This window comes from Sphaerodactylus townsendi, linkage group LG12, assembly GCF_021028975.2.
Source record: "Sphaerodactylus townsendi isolate TG3544 linkage group LG12, MPM_Stown_v2.3, whole genome shotgun sequence".
In the NCBI taxonomy this organism is placed as follows: domain Eukaryota; kingdom Metazoa; phylum Chordata; class Lepidosauria; order Squamata; family Sphaerodactylidae; genus Sphaerodactylus; species Sphaerodactylus townsendi.
Genome location: NC_059436.1, coordinates 19,180,782 through 19,199,270, shown reverse-complemented (window position 1 = coordinate 19,199,270; position 18,489 = coordinate 19,180,782). Strand labels below are relative to the sequence as shown.

At 43.8% G+C, this 18,489-nt stretch overlaps 1 long non-coding RNA gene across 1 annotated transcript in view; it reads right to left on the bottom strand.

Moving 5' to 3' along the window:
* Positions 1–7,592: 7,592 nt before the first annotated feature.
* The window catches only part of LOC125441432, a 63,508-nt gene continuing 52,611 nt past the window's right edge, over positions 7,593–18,489 (bottom strand). Inside the window, exons 7-8 of the long non-coding RNA XR_007245859.1 lie at positions 11,256–11,455; positions 7,593–8,734 (exon numbers count right to left, since the gene is read on the bottom strand). This is a non-coding gene — a long non-coding RNA (uncharacterized LOC125441432). The remainder of the gene's footprint in view (positions 8,735–11,255; positions 11,456–18,489) is intronic.

The following is an 18,489-nucleotide window of genomic DNA, read 5'->3' as shown; positions in this document are numbered from 1 at the left end:
CATCCTGTCAAATATCTAAACATGGCTATCATGTCACCTCTTAACTTTCTCTTCACCAAACCAAATGTACCGAGCTCCCTAAGTCTCTCCTCGTAGGGCATGGATTTCAGACCTTTGACCATATTGGTTGCCCTCCTCTGGACCCGTTCCAGCTTGTCAATGTCCTTCTTGAATTGCAGTGCCCAGAACTGAACACAATATTCCAGTTTCTTCAGTTCATTTTCATATCTCCTCTCCCCTCCCCCCTCCCCCCGCACATACACCAAAGCTGTCAACCTCTAAGAGGTAGCAGGAGATTTCCAGTTATTACAACTGATCTCCAAGCTTCAGAGATCAATTCACCTGGAGAAAAAGGCCAAATCCCACCCCACTCAAGCTTCACCCCCCAAATTTCCAGCTATTTCCCAACCCACAGCAGGCAACTCGAACACAGCACTGACATTACTAGTGTGCCTGGGCTCACTGGAAAAAAAAGAAACTCTACCCAAAAAAGAGGCAATCTCAGTGTGGTCGTATGCACAACTGCAAAGTCTTTTTTCTAGTGTGATGTTTTAGCGATGTGCATAGTGCATTGGGAGGAGGAAGCTATGCCAAGGAATTCCACAGATAACATAAGCATTTTCTCAGTTACTGAAATGAAGGAGGAGAGGAAGATGGTACTAAACACAGTTCTGGAACAATAAGTGAATGAGGAGAGATTGGCTTGTCCCTACCTGAACGGCCATACCTCGTCCTCCTGATATAAAAGCCAATCAGCAAATTCCATTTGACACAAAGAGCTGTTTCAAAGGCAGCTTGCTGTTTGGATATGTGGCCTGTTTTATAAAACAGAGCAATATTTGTAAAAACAAAAACACTGAATGGATGCACTTGGTGGCCTTTGGGACTTTAATCCTTTTGATCCATGTTAGTTGTGTATTGGGTATTACCAGCCCATCACATGCAACTGCCTGACACTGAATCAGACCACTGGTTCAGCCAAGTCTGCACTGTCTACTGGAGATTTGGGGAGTGGAGCCTGGGGTGAGTGGCATTTGAGGAGGGATGGGATCTCAGCATGGTATAATGCCACAGAGGCCACCCTCCAAAACAGCCCCCCCCCCCCGAGGAACTGTCTAGATATCAACTGCAATAGCAGGAGATCTCCAGATGGATGCCAGCGTGGTGTAGTGGTTGAGAGTGGTGGGCTCTAATTTAGCAAACCAGGTTTGGTTCTACACTCCTCCATGTGAGCAGCAGACTTGAGATATTGTGGGATGACTGGCATGTCTGTGAGGGTTCCTTTCTTTATTCCTGCACAGCTATGCATGTGTTGCAGGACAATTTAAAAAAAGAGAGAAAAGTGTCTCTGTGCAAAGGTGCAAAGGCAACCCAGATTGAGTCCATGGTTTGCACATGAATGGTAAAAAGGGAAATGGGTTCTTTTATAATGACTGCAACACGTTATACATCTGCTGGGCAGAATGGGCTGGTGTTTCAGATCCTGAATTGATGGTCCTCAACCAAACATAATGAGTGGAGTTGTCAACATTCAATCACACTAACCCTGGTTGGTTGAATTAGTGCATGGATTCACATTCTGATTAGCCAAAGCCATGGGGACTCTAAAGTATTCTTTGGACTTCATTGCAGCTTGTTGCGAGATTCCCACTACATCAGGGACCCTCTACATCAGGGACCCTTAGCAGGGACCCTGGATGCCCTGGTGTGTGCCAACTTCTTTTCTGGTACCCACCAAGTGATTTTAGTTAGTGGGTGGGGCCAGGTAGGGATTTTGCCCCACCAAGCTTCCGATTGACTATTAGAGATTTGATTGGCTGTGCAGGTTTTTTAAAATGTCCCTTTGGCAGCAGCTGCCATCACAGCACAAGGATCTCCATTGTGTTACTGACATGAAACTGTAGAATTTTTTTGTGGCTAGCTCCGCCTCCTGTGGCAGCCATTTTGTTGCTGTGCCAGCCATGCCATGCCAAAATTGCAGATATGCCCACAGGTTCAAAAAGGTTTGTGACCCCTGCACTACATCATTGTAAGGACAAATGAAAGGCTTTCCATTCCATCGCCATTTATCATTAATATATCAATAGATGTATTTACCTGTAAGGGGAACTTGAGTATTATCTATTTTTGAACAGGCTTGAAAATACCACTAGAAGATATAAAATGCTGGAGGATCGAGCACCAAGAAAGGCACCCAAAAGAAAGAAGAGTTAAAAACGCACTCTCTGCTAAAGAATGATGCAAAACTGGGTATTACATTTCAGTCTGTGTTGACTAGAAGGATTTTTTAAAAATTTCATTAGAGATATTACATTCCAGACAGACTTGGTAAAATTTATGATTCTACTCGTAACTGCTGGCTATATAACACAAAGTGCACTGGAGGGACTTTGCATATTTGCAAGTCCTCTGTTAAAAACATGATATTATTGGTTAAAACTAGCAGATAACATTGAGTTGACAAATGGGTACAGGCTCCCTTTGCTTTGTGAAATTACATTTCAATATTTTATACATTTTAGGCCTACTGAAAAAGGATGTAGACATTACACTACAGCAGGGGTCGGCAACCTTTACCACCCAAAGAGCCATTTGGACCCTTTTTCCACGGCCACAAGGATCTACCGAGCCGAAGAAGCTGCTCCGCACGTAGTCACCTCCGGTTCGGCCCCTCCACTCACCTTTCCTTCCAGCACTGCTCTGGAGGGCTGGAGGAACACGCCAACGCTACCCTCTGACCTCCAGGCCACGCAGAGCCACAGTATAAGGCTGAAAGAGCCACATGCGGCTCCAGAGCCGCGGGTTGCAGACCCCTGCACTACAGGCATGCCTTTTGCCCCAGGGAGTGTCATTAGTTGGCAGAGTATAGGGTTGCCAACTCCAGGTTGAGAAATTCCTGGATTTGGGGGGCAGAGGAGGGTGGGGTTTCTCTGTGGGGAAGGACTGCATCAGGGCTTAATGTCATAAATTCCACTCTCCAAAGCAGCCATTTTCTCGAGTGGAACTGATCTCAGTAGTCTGGGGATCAGTTGTAATTCCAGAAGATCTCCAGAGCCCATCTGATCCCTAGAAAAGTAGCAAAATGCAACCCACAGAATCTTCTTAGAGCATCAGAGGCAACAAATTGTTTAGGTGAGCTCACATTACCGCAAGAGGGATGATTCTAGCTTTCTTATACTAGTTGTTTCAAACTGAAAACAGTTTGGGGCTTCAGTTTTGCTTTTCTCCCTTGTGCAAACTGAACCTGTGATTATCATGCCATTCATGTTTCACTGAACCAGTTCCCCCCACCCCCCGTGCACTTGTTTCCATTTTACTTATACATCAATAAATCAGCATTATACATTATACGTATATAAATGATGCAAACGGTATGTACAAACACTATATGAATTGCATATAAAACGGTACAATGTGCAAACACAGAACTACAAAAAGTGGAGAAGTGAAACCACTGGCAAAATAGTAAGAAACATTAAAAAAAAGAAATCAGGAAATTTGCTCATCTCTAATGATCAGAGATGGGAAGGGGTTTTTTTTTAAAGCAAGCATCAGAAAAATATCAGATCTCAACATATTTCACATTTAAAAGCCTTTATCAAGGGATATCTTTAAAATAAAAAAAAAACATTCGGAACTTAAAATGAACCCGTCGTAGAATTGTATATGTAAAAGTTTGAACCAACAGTTCTCATCCTCCGAGAAAAGAATTTTCCTTTGGAGGCCATGCCAGAGCAGTCCTACCATGAAAGATTCTTCACTTAGCAAATGGGAGCTACTAGGAGTTCAATCATATGATTGTTTCGTAATAACCCCAACAAGACAAATGTAAATTGTGAAATGCCACTGGGGAGCGGAAGGTGTCGTCTGTTCTGGCTGGGTTTGCACTTCCTTAAATGAAACAGGTCCATAGTCATACATATGAATACTATGCATGTCATACCAGTACATAGCTACATATCTTTCTGTTTCTTTCAATATTTGTGCATGGTTCAGAAGGTTATTTTCATCACAAACATCTGAACCACACCAGTATGTTCATGATATTCAGTTTGCATCTCCACGGGGGCGTAGTTGCAATGAGGACATCTGGGGTGGCTTGCCCCGAGCGCTGCCATTGCAGTCACGTGTCGGGGATGGGGGCGGGGTGGGGGCGGGGCATTTTGGAGCATTTTGGGGGTGGGGCAGGAAGGGGCAGGGGCAGGAGGGGGCCCACAGGCAATTCATGGCCCAGGTGCAGTTCCCCCTCCCTTTGTCACTGCATCTCCAGGACACAGGTTGAAATTCCTGGCTATAATGTCCTGTAAGCTTATAGGACAAAACGGTGATACATCTTAAAGGCAATGATCAAACATGTACCCCAAATTTCCAATCATCCAGTACCAGATATATCAAGGATGGGAAATCTTAAGTCCATAGCAGGAGCAGAGTCAGTGTTTTTGTTCATGGGGTGAGGCACATTATTAAGTGGTCCTACCACTATTAAGGTTGCCAGCTCTGAGTTGGGAAATACCTTGAAAGCCTGGGGAGGGGTTTTTGGAGGGGGGGCTTCAATGGGGTAGAATGCCATAGAGTCCACCTTCCATATGGGACATTTTCTCCAGGGGAACTGATCACTGTCACCTGAAGATCACTGCCTCACCTTCTCTACTTGTGGCATGACATTGGTCCGTAGACCAGCCAACACTCTCTTTTGCTCATTCCCACATTTATGAGTCTTGGTCATTAATCCACCCACAAAAGGGAAAACCGGGCAAGGCTTTGGGCCTGCTCTGGCCTTAAAATCTGTTTTCCTCCCTTTTTATGACCAAAGAACATATGATGTTAAAGGGAAGCTGTGGTGTTTGACAAACCCACACTAACCATTCATTGAAAAGTCGGAGCCCGCTGATGCCAGAGCTGTCAGAGTAATGAAAGAGAAAGCAAAATTTAATCCAACCAAACCCGTCTTAACCATACTCTTAAAAAATACTTGTGTGTGTGCACACATCCCCGTACAACATATTTATAAAGAAAGAGCCTGGGGCAATTCCACTGAAGTCAACAAAGTTATATAAAAGACTTAATCCCAAACCCACTGTGTGGAAATCCTTTTGTTGACGTGAATGGGTTTTGGTTAAAGCTATTTTAAAAGGGCAGGATTGTGGAATTACGGCTGTAATTCTCTCCGACATTCTTCTGTGTTTTATCATTACAGGCATGGTTGTATTTCTTCTAACCATCTTAAGGGGCTTCAAGAAGCCTCTTGAATTGAAAGACTCCCATTAACTGGAGTGGACTTTGTGTTCAGTTACTTAATAGCTGAAGGTCTCCAATGGAGATACAAATCAGGAAGGAGAGAGAGAGAGACCTGCCCTCATGTTTCAACATCATATTCAAATGGAGACATGCAAAGGGATTACCTAGGTTAAGTAGCATGGGTCTCCATACTGGAGAAAATAAACAAGCTATTGTCTCTTCTAAAGCTAGGACTTCTCACCCATAGTACTTGCCATGGATGGAGGAGGAAAGAGAGAGAACTTTCCTATGCAATAGGGAGAAAGGCAGAAAGAACTTTAATGAAGTCTCTGTGGTGCAGCAGTGGCGTAGTGGCTAAGAGCAGTGGCTAAGAGCAGGTGCACTCTGATCTGGAAGAACCGGGTTTGATTCCCAGCTCTGTCGCCTGAGTTGTGGAGGCTTATCTGGGGAATTCAGATTAGGCTGTACATTCCCACACATGCCAGCTGGGTGACCTTGGGCTAGTCACAGTTCTTCATCCCCACCCACCTCACAGGGTGTTTGTTGTGAGGGGTGAAGGGCAAGGAGATTGTAAGTCCCTTTGAGTCTCCTACAGGAGAAAAAGGGGGATATAAATCCAAACTCTTCTTCTCTTCTTCTGTTCTGAGAAACCCAGGAAATTGGTCCTAGGAAAAGAGGTCCCATTGTTCAACAATGCCTAGAGGACCAACCCCACTTTTTAATTCTAGATGCAATTGTACTGCACATTCTTAGCAGCACTTCTTTTTATTGCAACCTCACAGTTTCCAAACCTAAGTCATTTGCCTTCCAGAGCAAAAATCTAGCAAGCTTTAGTTCAACAACAGGAGAAAGCCCAAATTAAAGAAGGCCAGCACGAGCAATGCACAGCCAAAGAAATACAATCCTTAAAAACACACACACACACCAATCCCATTTACTGTAAACTGACTTGGCAAAAGGAAACTATCTGGCATTTGTGGCATTGTTTTAGCCAGGCAGTTAGCCCGAGCTCCTAAATTTGTTTCATCTTGCAATATGTTTACATCGTTCAGCCAGGGAATGTGAAGGGGAAACAATCAGAAAGATCACGGGTAGTTCATCCCATTACACCTCATTTTTCCACTAAGACAAAGCTCAAGACAATTTACAAAAAAAATTACCTTTTTTCAAATTGTCAATACAGCTTTGCAGATAAATTTTAAAAATACATAAATGGTTTAGTAATATAAAAATGAGAAGAAGTAGCCTAAATTACCAATAAAAAAATTGCAGCTCAAGCTAAGCTACCAGTAGGTGTTTGGCTGAAACTACCTTTGTGCAAACTGGGGTTGTTATAACAGCGTAACAGCCCTGAGACAACACAACCCTGAGGTATCATTATCTGAATCCTGATTTTACGTAAACAAGTTCACACAAAACTCGATATAATTTTATAAATGTACTAAACAACAAGGAGGAGGAGAAGCAGCAGCAGCAGCAGCAGCAGCAGCAGCAGCAGCAGCAGCAGCAGCAGGAGAATCAGAAGCAAAATAAGAGGAAGAAGAGTTGGGATTTATACCCCATCTTTCTCAACCATAAGGAATGTCAAAGTCGCTTAAAAACTCCTTCCCTTCCTCTCCCAACAGATATGTTTTGAGGTAGGTGAGGTTGAGAGAATTCAGAGAGAAATGTTACTAGCCCAAGGGCGCCCACCAGGCATCCTGTGTAAGAGTTGGGAAACAGACCTGGTTCACCAGACTAACCTCTATACGACTCTGGCTTAGCCACTACACCACACTGGTGTTTACATTTAAAGTAGAAGTCTGGGGTTTCAGAGGTTCTATCATGATTCTGTGGCTTCCTTTACATATAAAAAAATTGATTGTAGTGCATGGGATGGGGGATTCACACCGGGGGGAGGGGGCTATGTGCACAGGAACATCGAGTGCATCGTGGGACCAAGCACCCTGTTATTATATCATGATATCAATATGATAATTTAAAGGCTGGTGTGTTTTGGCTAAGCCTGTGTTGTTGAACACTTCTCTTTAACTTTCCGCACAAGCCAATAAACATGGGTTAAGGGCAGAATAAAACCTGGGTTGGGGAGAACTTTGCATGGATCCAGCTCCTAATATGAGTCTGCTCCTGCACTTCTGCCCGCAACCTGGGTTTTCCAAGAATCACACAATCTGTGATTCTTTTGTTTTAACTCAGCTTGCGAACGGCCCAGGCAGGAGGCGCATTATTCGACTGTGCTTTCCCATTTCTTTACCTCCCAGCTTGCATCTGCAGAGGCAGGCAGGCACCTCTGGCACCAGCAAGGCTCTGGGGGTGCATCTGTGCCTGCCTGCATAGCTCCACATTGGCAGAAGGTAGGAACAAAAAAAAAGCAATGTGCCTCTATGTGAAGGTGCATTGATGGCCTGCATTTGCTCTGGGGCTGCCCGCACAGAGCCATGTGAATGATCCAGGATTGCACCAGGCTCATGTGCCCCGGCTGCACCCCATATTCATTGGCCCATGCAGAGGGCCTTCCACTTGCTGGCTACCCAAAGATGCTGGAAGGATGAGTAGGAAGCAGGAAGGAGCTGGCAAAATGGAAGAGGGGCACGAGGGGGAAGATGTGGATGGCAGTGCATGGGAGTGGGAAGGGTGAAGCTAGGTAGGCTGGTCATGAGCAGAAGGAAGTATCTGGAGCAAAGCTGGGCTTCCTGACAAATCTACCCTGCTCTGGTGGCGAAGCAAATTAAAATCATGCTAGAAGTGCAGGAGAATGTTTGCTTGCTGTGCAGAGAATGGAAAGTGAAAGCGGGGCTTGAGGAAATATGTCCATACAAGAAATCTTGCCTCAAGTTCCTGCAGCTTGGCAGACACCTTGTGCATAATCAGCCAAAGTATTCTCTTTCTTGGTCCTTCTTCTCTGAATTGTTGAACATATACTTCTGAAGCTTTAAAAGCCTTTCCTTACTTTTTAAACTTTACTTTTTTGTTTTTACTTTAAAAGAACAATTATTATTCAACAGCACATGAAGTCGTCTTATTAGAAATTATCAAAATGGACAGGTTCAAGAAGGGCCATCAAATTTGGGCTCCAATGTTGAAACAAATACTAGGGCTTAATCCAAAATCAACTTGGAAACAAAACCCTCCCCCTTCCACAAGTCATTTTTAAAGGTTCTGCATATGGGCAAATTTCATACATGAAGTCCTCAAAACAATGAAGTACACAAAACCAAGGATTCAGAAAATTCAGTCCAAGAAAGCACATTCCTCTGGGGAAAGGACTTTAAAAATCTCAAGCCTACACTGACAATGCTACAGAAACATTAGATAAATGTTCTATTCTTACCCGCTAAAAGCAAGTTTAAGAGTAACCTTTTGTTTTTGAAGTGGCAGGCTGGGTTTTTCCCCCTTTACATTTATGAGAAAATACAGCTTAACTAGAATCTCTCAAAATGCTGTTTATATCTTTGACAAAAAATAAATCCATCCTGAACGTCGAAGTCCTCCAGCTCTGTAAGAAACCAGTGCTAGAAGTCAGTGTCCTTGACATCTGAACAGAGATACAAAAGCGCAAAACAAAACAAAACGAAAATCAATGCTACACAAGTTAACAATTGTTGTGAATGTTTTGCCTGGGAAAAGAACATATGAAATTGGAATACACAGAGACACATTTATATGTAAAGAGCAGATCCACAAGCTGTAATAGGTTTAAATGGATAGGTAAATCTAAGGTGTTAAGGATTTTCCAGGTTGTATGGCCATGTTCCAGTAGCATTTTCTCCTGACATTTTGCTAGCATCTGTGGCTGGCATGCCAGCCACAGGTGAAATGTCAGGAGAAAATGCTACTGGAACACAGCCATACAACCTGGAAAACCCTCAACACCCTGGTGATTCCAGCTGTGAAAGCCTTCGATAATAGGTGAATCAATGGGCACAAGGTGCAGTTCTTTGAACTATTTCTTGGCAGTAAACCTCAGTGAAGTCAGTAGGGCATCCTTCTGAGTTAACAAACACAGGATAAAGCAGCAATCTGGAATCACCAAGGGCAATTCTTGGGCTGACCTACAAGTTAAGGGCATACTATTATAAGGGGGGGTTTATTTCAGTCCTGGTGGGCTACTGAAGAAAGATTAACAATGGTCTTTCCTTTGAAGAATTACAGTTTTCTTTCTTAATTGTGAAGTTATCTATCTTTTGCTTCAGTATTTCAAAAAGAAACACACAGTGATGTTTGGGTCACATGCAAGTACATTTAACGTTATTTGCCATGCCATCCTAACAGAGATATACTTGTTTCAGTCCATTGAAGTAAAGGGCTTATAGCTGCATTAACTCTGTATAGGATGACCCTGCTAATCATCACAAGGTGTTTAAAATGAAGGCCACTAGCAGCCAACTTTACACGGTTTGCGGCTCTAACCTAACTCCTAGATCAATTCAAATGAGCCCACTAAGTTCTTAAATATCTTAGAGCAGGGGTGTCCAACTCTGGCCCTCCAGATATTCATGAACTACGATTCCCATCAGCCCCCACTTGCAAGCAATTGTGAAAGTGGATTGAAAGTGAATTATTCTTCTTGTGTGGAAGAGGCCTTTGTTTTTAATACAGTCTAGGCATTGCTGAACTGCAAATTCATACCATCACCATGTTCTTCCTTCCAGAGCTGGGTATACCAGATGACTGCCTCTGTTCAGAATTCCAGTTATGACATGAATTCTTTACATTTCACACAGATATTTATCAATGGCCTGAACGGAACATTCAGGCATCCAAAAATGAGTCACTTGGACATTCCATTTGGTTTTCTCCCCTTTCTTACAACTCTGACCAGGCCCAATGACTCAGAAGGAACAGTGGATAGGCATCAAGGTCTACATTGGTAAGTCTGTCTTGAGCCAGTTGCTCATGCTACAACTAATCTACTTCACAGAGCTATTCTGAGGATAAAATCGGGAACGGAAAACCATATAAATTGGCCTACGCTCTTTGGAGAAAGGGCAGAGGACAAACATCCCAGATAAATTGAACTTATTTTATTAAAGTGTCTTGTGAAATATCTTGCAAAGCTTCCCCAGCTCTCTGCTCCTTGGTGGTTCTGTGCACGGACGGAATACCAGCACAGCTACATTGCTACAAAATTCTTTGCTCCTGGAAGTGCATTTCAAAGTGAGTGGGAGAATTGCCCTTAGATCTAGAGAACATAAGAACGTAAGAACAAGCCAGCTGGATCAGACCAAAGTCCATCTAGTCCAGCTCTCTGCTACTCGCAGTGGCCCACCAGGTGCCTTTGGGAGATCACATGCAGGATGTGAAAGCAATGGCCATCTGCGGCTGTTGCTCCCGAGCACCTGGACTGTTAAGGCATTTGCAATCTCAGATCAAAGAGGATCAAGATTGGTAGCCATAAATCGACTTCATAAATCTGTCCAAGCCCTTTTTAAAGCTATCCAGGTTAGTGGCCATCACCACCTCCTGTGGCAGCATATTCCAAACACCAATCACACGTTGCGTGAAGAAGTGTTTCCTTTGATTAGTCCTAATTCTTCCCCCCAGCATTTTCAATGTATGCCCCCTGGTTCTAGGGGTTATGAAATTAACAATGTGCTATGAAATTAACAATGTGATATATATATTATATAATATTATACATATATTATATAATATTATACATACAGATCAGTTGGAAGGGGGAGGGGTATGTCTCAATGGTACAGTATTGTTTGGCCTTCAGAGGGCCCCAGGTTCAATGCCTGGCATTTCCAGTTTAAAAAGGATCAAGTAATAGAGGTGATGAGAAAGACCTCCACTCGAGACCCCCACAAGAATCGCTACAGTCGAGCAGACAGGACTGACCTTTATGGACCCAGGTTCTAACTCTGTATAAGTCAGCTTCATACGTACATATATGTACATCAACAATTTTCTTCTTATATTTCACACCTTGGATAACATGATATCTAAGCTATTTAAACAAACAATCTCCTGTACCAGCAAACAGGTAAAATGAACATATATGAATTACGAACCCAGAGAATGTTTTTCAGCTCTTCTCCTTTTGGGGCGTGAGTGAAGATCTGGGTAGATCCATCCAGATCCCCGTCCTTTGCCTTCCTTCTGCTTCATCTTCTTTCTTCCAACGACCGAGAGCTGAAAGGTATGGAATGGCTGATCTTGTGCCCACTGCAAAAGGTCCATGCTTGTAATGTTGCCACGTTCTCCAGGAAGTCTAATTAATGTGACGGAAACCATATGATAGAAGACTAATTATTGCAGAGACATATGGAAAACATATGACGGGAGGACATATGGAGGACATGTGATGGAAGGGCACACGAGGAGATATTAGGAATGCCATAATTAACCATCAGTCCAATATTCTTATTAGGATAAATGCTCTTTTCTGGAATTGCCAAATGGCCACGTTGTGTCAATTTCACTCTGGAACTACTTTTCACTTCCCTGTTATAAACATGATGCTCTGTCTGAAGCCGGAAACATTCCCTGGCTGTTATCTGGTCAGGGATACCAAATACAAGCGGTTTTATCAGCCACAAACAAGACTTTTACCCAACCCCATTCCAAAAGGATGAACTTGATTTCCCACTAACTTGCACTTGCTGCCAAAATCCTATCATTCCAATGCTCGGTGCTGGAAGAAGAGGCCCAACAGAGAAGGCAGAGTACAGGCAAGATGCTTAGGTAGCATCGAACCCCAAAGTTACTGCAAGTGGATTGCCTGAGAATTTCCCCTTCTTTCAACAAGGACCCACATGCCAGGGGCAGCGTGCGGGGAGCCCGTTACTGTGATTTTTGGTCAAGGAGGCATGTATGTTTTAAACACAATTCCACAGGCCAGTTCCAAGCGATAATGGAATGGATTTACCTACATCCCTTCCGGAAACATTACTGGCTCGATGCTGTTTGACACTTCCTTTGTTATTTGTGAGTGCTGTCACTCAAACACATTGACAATCTCTCACCACATCTCTCTATTGGAGGCTGCAGCGTACAAGCAGAAATGCAGACAATGTCCCCAGGGAAAGGCATGCACCTTTTTCGATCTGGAATACATTCCTGCATGGCAAGAAACCATCCTTGAGAAATGCAGAGCTGAGCTCAAGCTTGACCCTTGAATATCTGTGTCTGCAAGTTTTGGCATACTGAGAGTGAGGGAACTGGGAGAGCACTTTGCCCAGCTAAATCGCAGAAATCAGAAGTGACATACAGACGATCTATCTGTGCCTCATAGCACAAACATGAAGAGTCACATGCTTCCAAACCTTGTGGAACACACAGCAGAACCCGAAGGACTGTCCTCTTGACAATTCAGGTGGGAGACTGCATAAATAAATGCGTCCTCTTGCATTAAAAATAAATGGTCCTTGCACACAGAAAACTAGCAAGCAGCCAGCTCTTACCCTTGACTGTCTCATTTTCCACTTGCATAAAGCCTTGGTAAGGATACTTCAGAATGTTATGTAGCAAGTCAGAACTTCGCAATGATAAGAGAACAATTTTTTTGAAAGACACTTGGAAAATTACTTTGCCTAAAATGTTTCCAGAGGTTGTTTTTATTTGCTAGTTAGACTTGAGAACCAGAGGCCTTTTCTCCTTCAGTGAAAGCTGAAATGTCCAGGATATTTATTTATTTTTATTTATTTTATTCAGTAGATTTTTACCTTGCCCTTCAAATACATCCCAGGGCAGGTTTCAACACTCTAAACACGCATCCAACAATAAAAGCATAATATAAAACATATAAAAACTCCTAAAAATACCTAAAAGCAGTTAACCAATACCCCAAACCCCCAACCCCCCCCCCCCCCCGGTGCAGGGCAAGTTCCGAAAAAGCCAGTGGTCTGGGGGTAGATGGCATCAATCAGTCAAATGCCTGGATGAAAATGGCAGTCTTTACCAGATGCCGAAAGGTTGTAATGCCAGTGTCTCTTGGGCCTCTAATGGGAGGGAATTCCATAAAGTGGGGGCTATTGAGAAGAAATACCAGCAGCAGCACCCCCCCAAGACCTTAGCACCTGGTCGATCTATATGGCAGAAGTCACTCCTGCTAGTAGTCTGGCCCCAGGCCTTTTAGGGCTTTATAGGTCACAACCAACACTGTAGCGAAACAGCTTCTGAGCTGCAAAACTGCCCACCCCTTCCAAGACTTTTTGAGAATGGAGAAAGGAGGATACTTGGTTACAGAAAGTCCAGCCTCGGGGGTTTTAAGAAAAGGAGTCACAAAAGAAACCTTACCTGTTGAGTCTCAATATGTGTGTGCAGAGCAAAACATTCTCCAGCCTCGCAGTTGAGCGCAAGACCCAAGGAAAGCTAGGAGGTTGTACAGTTATCTCCCTTGGTGTAATTCTAAACCATACAACCTACTACCTCAACCCGGATACATGCAAGCCATCAAAAAGGTTGACAAAATACCCATGCCCATCCAAGAAATATCAAGCCCCACGTTTACTTGGCAGGGCTGGCCAGGAACACAAGTAACTTCCACAACAGAATGAGCTGAGGAAATTGCAGCCAGATATAACCACCAGATAATATATATATATATATATATATATATATATATATATATATATATATATATATATATATATATACACACACACACACACACACACACACACACACACACACACACACACCATTACCATATACACACACACACCATTAGATACCAGATCGCAAAGAGAATGCACCATGAGAGGCAATAAATATAACTACCAGATGGTTTGTCCAGAGACATCTGCAAGTGGAAGAGTCAAGAGGAGCTGGCAGGAATACTGAGTCATGATACTGAAAAAATGAAACATTATGCCATCCAAGCAATGTTTGCTGGCATGGTCACCATTCTAGAGGCCTAACTGGCCAAACAGAGCATATCCTGCTGAGAGCCTATCAGGATGCTCAGTGCTGCAATCTACTTTGGAGTGAGTTCCTTTGCTACCAAGTGTTCCAGCTGACACACTGAGCGAGGCTCTGTTAATGCAATTGGGAGGGAGGTGTTTCCTCAATTTAATATCTACTTCTCTTGACTCCTTTGATGATTGTAGCATCATTTTAAAAAATCATGTCCCATGATGAAGCTGGAAAGGAAACACAATGTCCATGTCACCCTAGATCAGAGACCGTGACTGTTTCCACACAACACAAGTAAAACGCCTTGAGGACAGAAATGGAAGTTTTGGGGAGGAGTTCTGCACAGCTTCCCACCCCCCAAACATCTTGAAAACGTTTAATTTCAGCCCAAAATGGTTTTATTTGGAAATGCTAAATTAATTATTTTTTTCCTGAAATGTTTTTAAAATGTTTCCTTCTTGCTGTGCAGAGATCAGGAAATGCTTCATTTCTCCTGCTCGATTTTGAAGCTCTCACTTTCGTCTCACCGCCGCTTTCTGCCCACCATTTTCTGCTGCTTCTCTGTGCTGTTTGACATTTGCTGAAGTCTCCGATGGATGTTTCCTCATCTAGCATCGCAGCTGCCTGCCATTTCCGTCACTTCTGTGCACTAATAAAATCATTATTGCCTGTCAATGACATAGACGTGTCATTTTCCCTGGTTTTTAAAATTTTGTGTGAGGTATCTTTGAAGCTACATAGACACGATATGAGAATCAGCAAGGCTGCACTGATGTCAAGTCTCTGTAACTTTGAAGATATAACGGCATGTTTGGGGGGTTTTTTTAGAAAAAGGGAATAACCCTTTTTTCTTGAAATGATTTATTTTTCCATGCTGTGCAGCCAAAAAACCCCAAAACGATTCTTTTCAAAACATTTGTACAATGTTTCAAATGTTCTGTGCAGAAAAAGCCATTGTTATCACAGTAGAAGAGGCCAGTAAAGCTATTCCAAGATCTCTGAGCAAGAAAGGTTCCTGTTACGAATGGGGCGGGATGGGAAGAAAACACACATGAAGATACGTGTTGGCAGATAACTGACTTACAGTAATTTGCCAGTATGGGTTTAGAAGATCTTATGAGAAGAAAACAGCTTTAGTCAACAGTGTGATACCATGGTAACAAAGGCCAATATCACGATTAGGTTGAAACAAAGAAAGCATTTTGGTCAAAACAAAGGAAGCAACTGTGAAAATTTACTTGACATTACAAAATTTTGTTAAAGAAAACTAAAGACTGCTTTGCTGCCCAGTGTCCAAGGGATTGCTGACAGATTGCACATAAGAATTGCAAGCATGCCACGGCATTATGTGACCGAACCAGAATACGTCAATCAATCGGAATGTTTCATTTCAATACATTTGCATCCAATTGTGTCATTATTACCTCCCCATTTTATACATTAAAATATCTTTGGCAGCCATATTTTTGAAGCAACAATGACGCTCCAAACAGAGGCAGCAAAATCAGGAGTTGAATGGAATTGGTTTGTTAATGTCTACATCCTATGCCTGTTTATTTAAAAGTTAAGTTAATCTTGGAAGAACTCACCACAAGAAGCTTCAGTATGCAGATTAGGAGGTTCTGGGTTGAACTCTTCATTGGACCCTGTGGAGAAATGCCCTCCACCCCAAAATCCACCACAAGATTCCTATGATTTTGACTGGTCTCTGTTCATGTGGAGCACAGCTGTAGCCTAGCATACTCTGTCTCACACATTAGTAGATTGTATTTTCCTCTGCCACAGAACTCAACATGCTGGACCTTCTTTGTTGTAGAATGATCTGCCTGGGTCCTAGGCCCCTTCCCCACATGCAGAATAATGCACTTTCAATCCACTTACACAATTGTTTGAAAGTGGATTTTGCTATTCTGCACAGCTGCAAAGCACATTGAAAGTGGATTGAAAGTGCATTATTCTGCATGTGCAGAAGGGGCCCTAATGCCTACCTAGTCCTGCTCCTCGTAATCCATTTGAAAGCCATTCAATGAACTATAAATGCTCTTGTGTCAAAGTACTATGTTAGATAATGCACAAAAACATGGTTTTGACAAAGGCAGCATGTAAAAATGAATAATTCTCATATTCATTAAGGACTATATTCTAATGTGGAAGGATACAATTTTCTCAACCGCTGCACTTCAACTGACCATACTTCTTAATCTGCGACAGAGTATAGCTGGCAGAAGGGAGGGAGATGAAGGAAGGCTCCATCAAGCTCCAAGAGCAGAATACTGAAGTTGTTGGTTATGCCAATGGCACTGGCCAAAGCAAGGCCTTTCCGCACGGGGGGAAAAGAGCGCCCCAGGGATGCTAAAAACAGCGTCCCTGGGGAGGAGTTCGCACAGCCAGTGCTGCTGCATCACAGCAACGCCGGCCTCGCAACCCCCAAGCGGCACGAAGACGCTGCTTCCGAACCTCGCTCCCTGAACGAGGTTTTTCTGAAGCAGTGTCTTCCAACCGCTGCTGTGTGAACGGCAGTGGCTGGAGGGCGCCATTTCCCCCGCACCGTCCCTGAATGCCTACCTCGTCTCCTGGCTTCCGGCTCGTCGCAGAGCCGTCGCTCCAGCTTGCGGGGGGGGGGGTGTCCCCTGGCCTTTGTGACACGCCGGAAGCCAGGAGACAAGGTACGGTGGTCAGTGATGGAGCAGCCTGTATGAAGGCTGCTCCGCTGCCTGCTGCCCTCCCAGGACCGTCCGTGCGAACGGTCCCGGGGGGTACGTTGGCATTGTTTATGCCGACGCACCCCCGCACTGTTGCCGTGCGGAAAGGGTCTCTGACAATGACTTACTACCACACACCCTGCGGCAAGGTCACATTCCAGAGGGATGGTGACCACTAAGAGCCAAGTGGCTAGAAAGTAAATATTTCCTTCTGAGCCAATAAGATCCATAGGACCTTCAAGTGAGATGGACTCTTCTCAAGATTTTAAATTCTGAGGTCACAAGGAAGAAGCTCTCTTACTCTCTTGCTCTTTCTTATATTTTGAGTGCTTTTGAATGAAATTACAGTATGCCTATCCAGTCTTGCTATCTGAAGTGTGCCAGTTTTTCCTTCCTCACACCCATTTGAAGAGAACTTACATATTCAGGGACAGCAAACCAATGACTAGCCCAAGGTCACCCAGCAGGAATGTAGGAGTGGGGAAACACATCTGGTTCACTAGATAAACCTCTGCCACTCAAGAGGGGGAGAGGGGAATCAAACCCAGTTCTCCAGATTAGAATCCACCTGCTCTTAACCGCTACACCACGCGGGCTCTTATGCTCATCTCTCTCCCCACCCCCACACCTCCCGTTAACACTAAAACATTTTCAACCCTATTTTTTGCATCTGTTGCCTATAAATAGCATTCAAAAGATACAAAGAAACTAGAAAAGTTAACAGCAATGGAAATGAGACAAAACAAAGACAATGCTTGAGATTTAAAAAAAAGAAATGAAAAATGGCCACATCTCCTCATTCCTACATTGGAGCTGCTTTTCCACAAATTGATCCTGTTTGCTGGAGATGGCTGCAAATGGCGTCAGCTGCCCACATGGGAAAGACCTGCGTATGAAGTCCTGCCACCCATGAAGCTGGATCATTTTGGGATGGACATGATAGGAGAGAACTCTGGCTCCTGTCCATCTGTCTGGCTAATCTAAAAATTCTCCCACCTGTACAAGATCGGCTCTCGAGAGGTGTGGGGGGGGATGGCACCCAGGCAAAACCTGCTTTGTGCGACCCCCACCCCCACCCCTGTGCCCCCCACACCCCAGTTACTTGGCTGGGCCAACTGAAGTAGGAGTGCCCGGCGGCGGCCCAGCCAGGCTGCTCCTTGGACCAAAGGAGCCTCCTTTGGCTGGTGGAGCAGACTGGTAGGGTGGGGCCGAGGGGAGGGGTATGGGAGTGATTCTCAGCCCCCCATGTGAACAGGTGGTGTGCATCTGGGGACATGTGACCCCACATGTCCCTGTGAGTGTTCTGCCTCTGCAGCTCACCCCAAAGCAGCTGCCACACATTTGGGTCCCTGTTTACAGGAAACCTGAATTTCCTAGCTTTAAAGGAGTTAATTTTTAAAGAATAAGGTGAAAGAAGAATTTGGTCTAATGTAATTTTCCTCATTGGCAGGATTTCCTGGTTGACTTTAAAGTGATTTCAGTCAATTGCGTCTTTACCAAATTAGCGGAATTATAGATAATTATGCAATTAGGGTGAATATGTGCAGTCATGTAATAACAATGTGAAATTACAATATGTACTGATGTCAAGAAGGCATTAGTCAGTAAACACAGTGATAGGGAGAGAAATGTCTATGGGAACCAGACCCCCAAATGGCTCTAGCTGTTAACATGCTATGTATTGTCT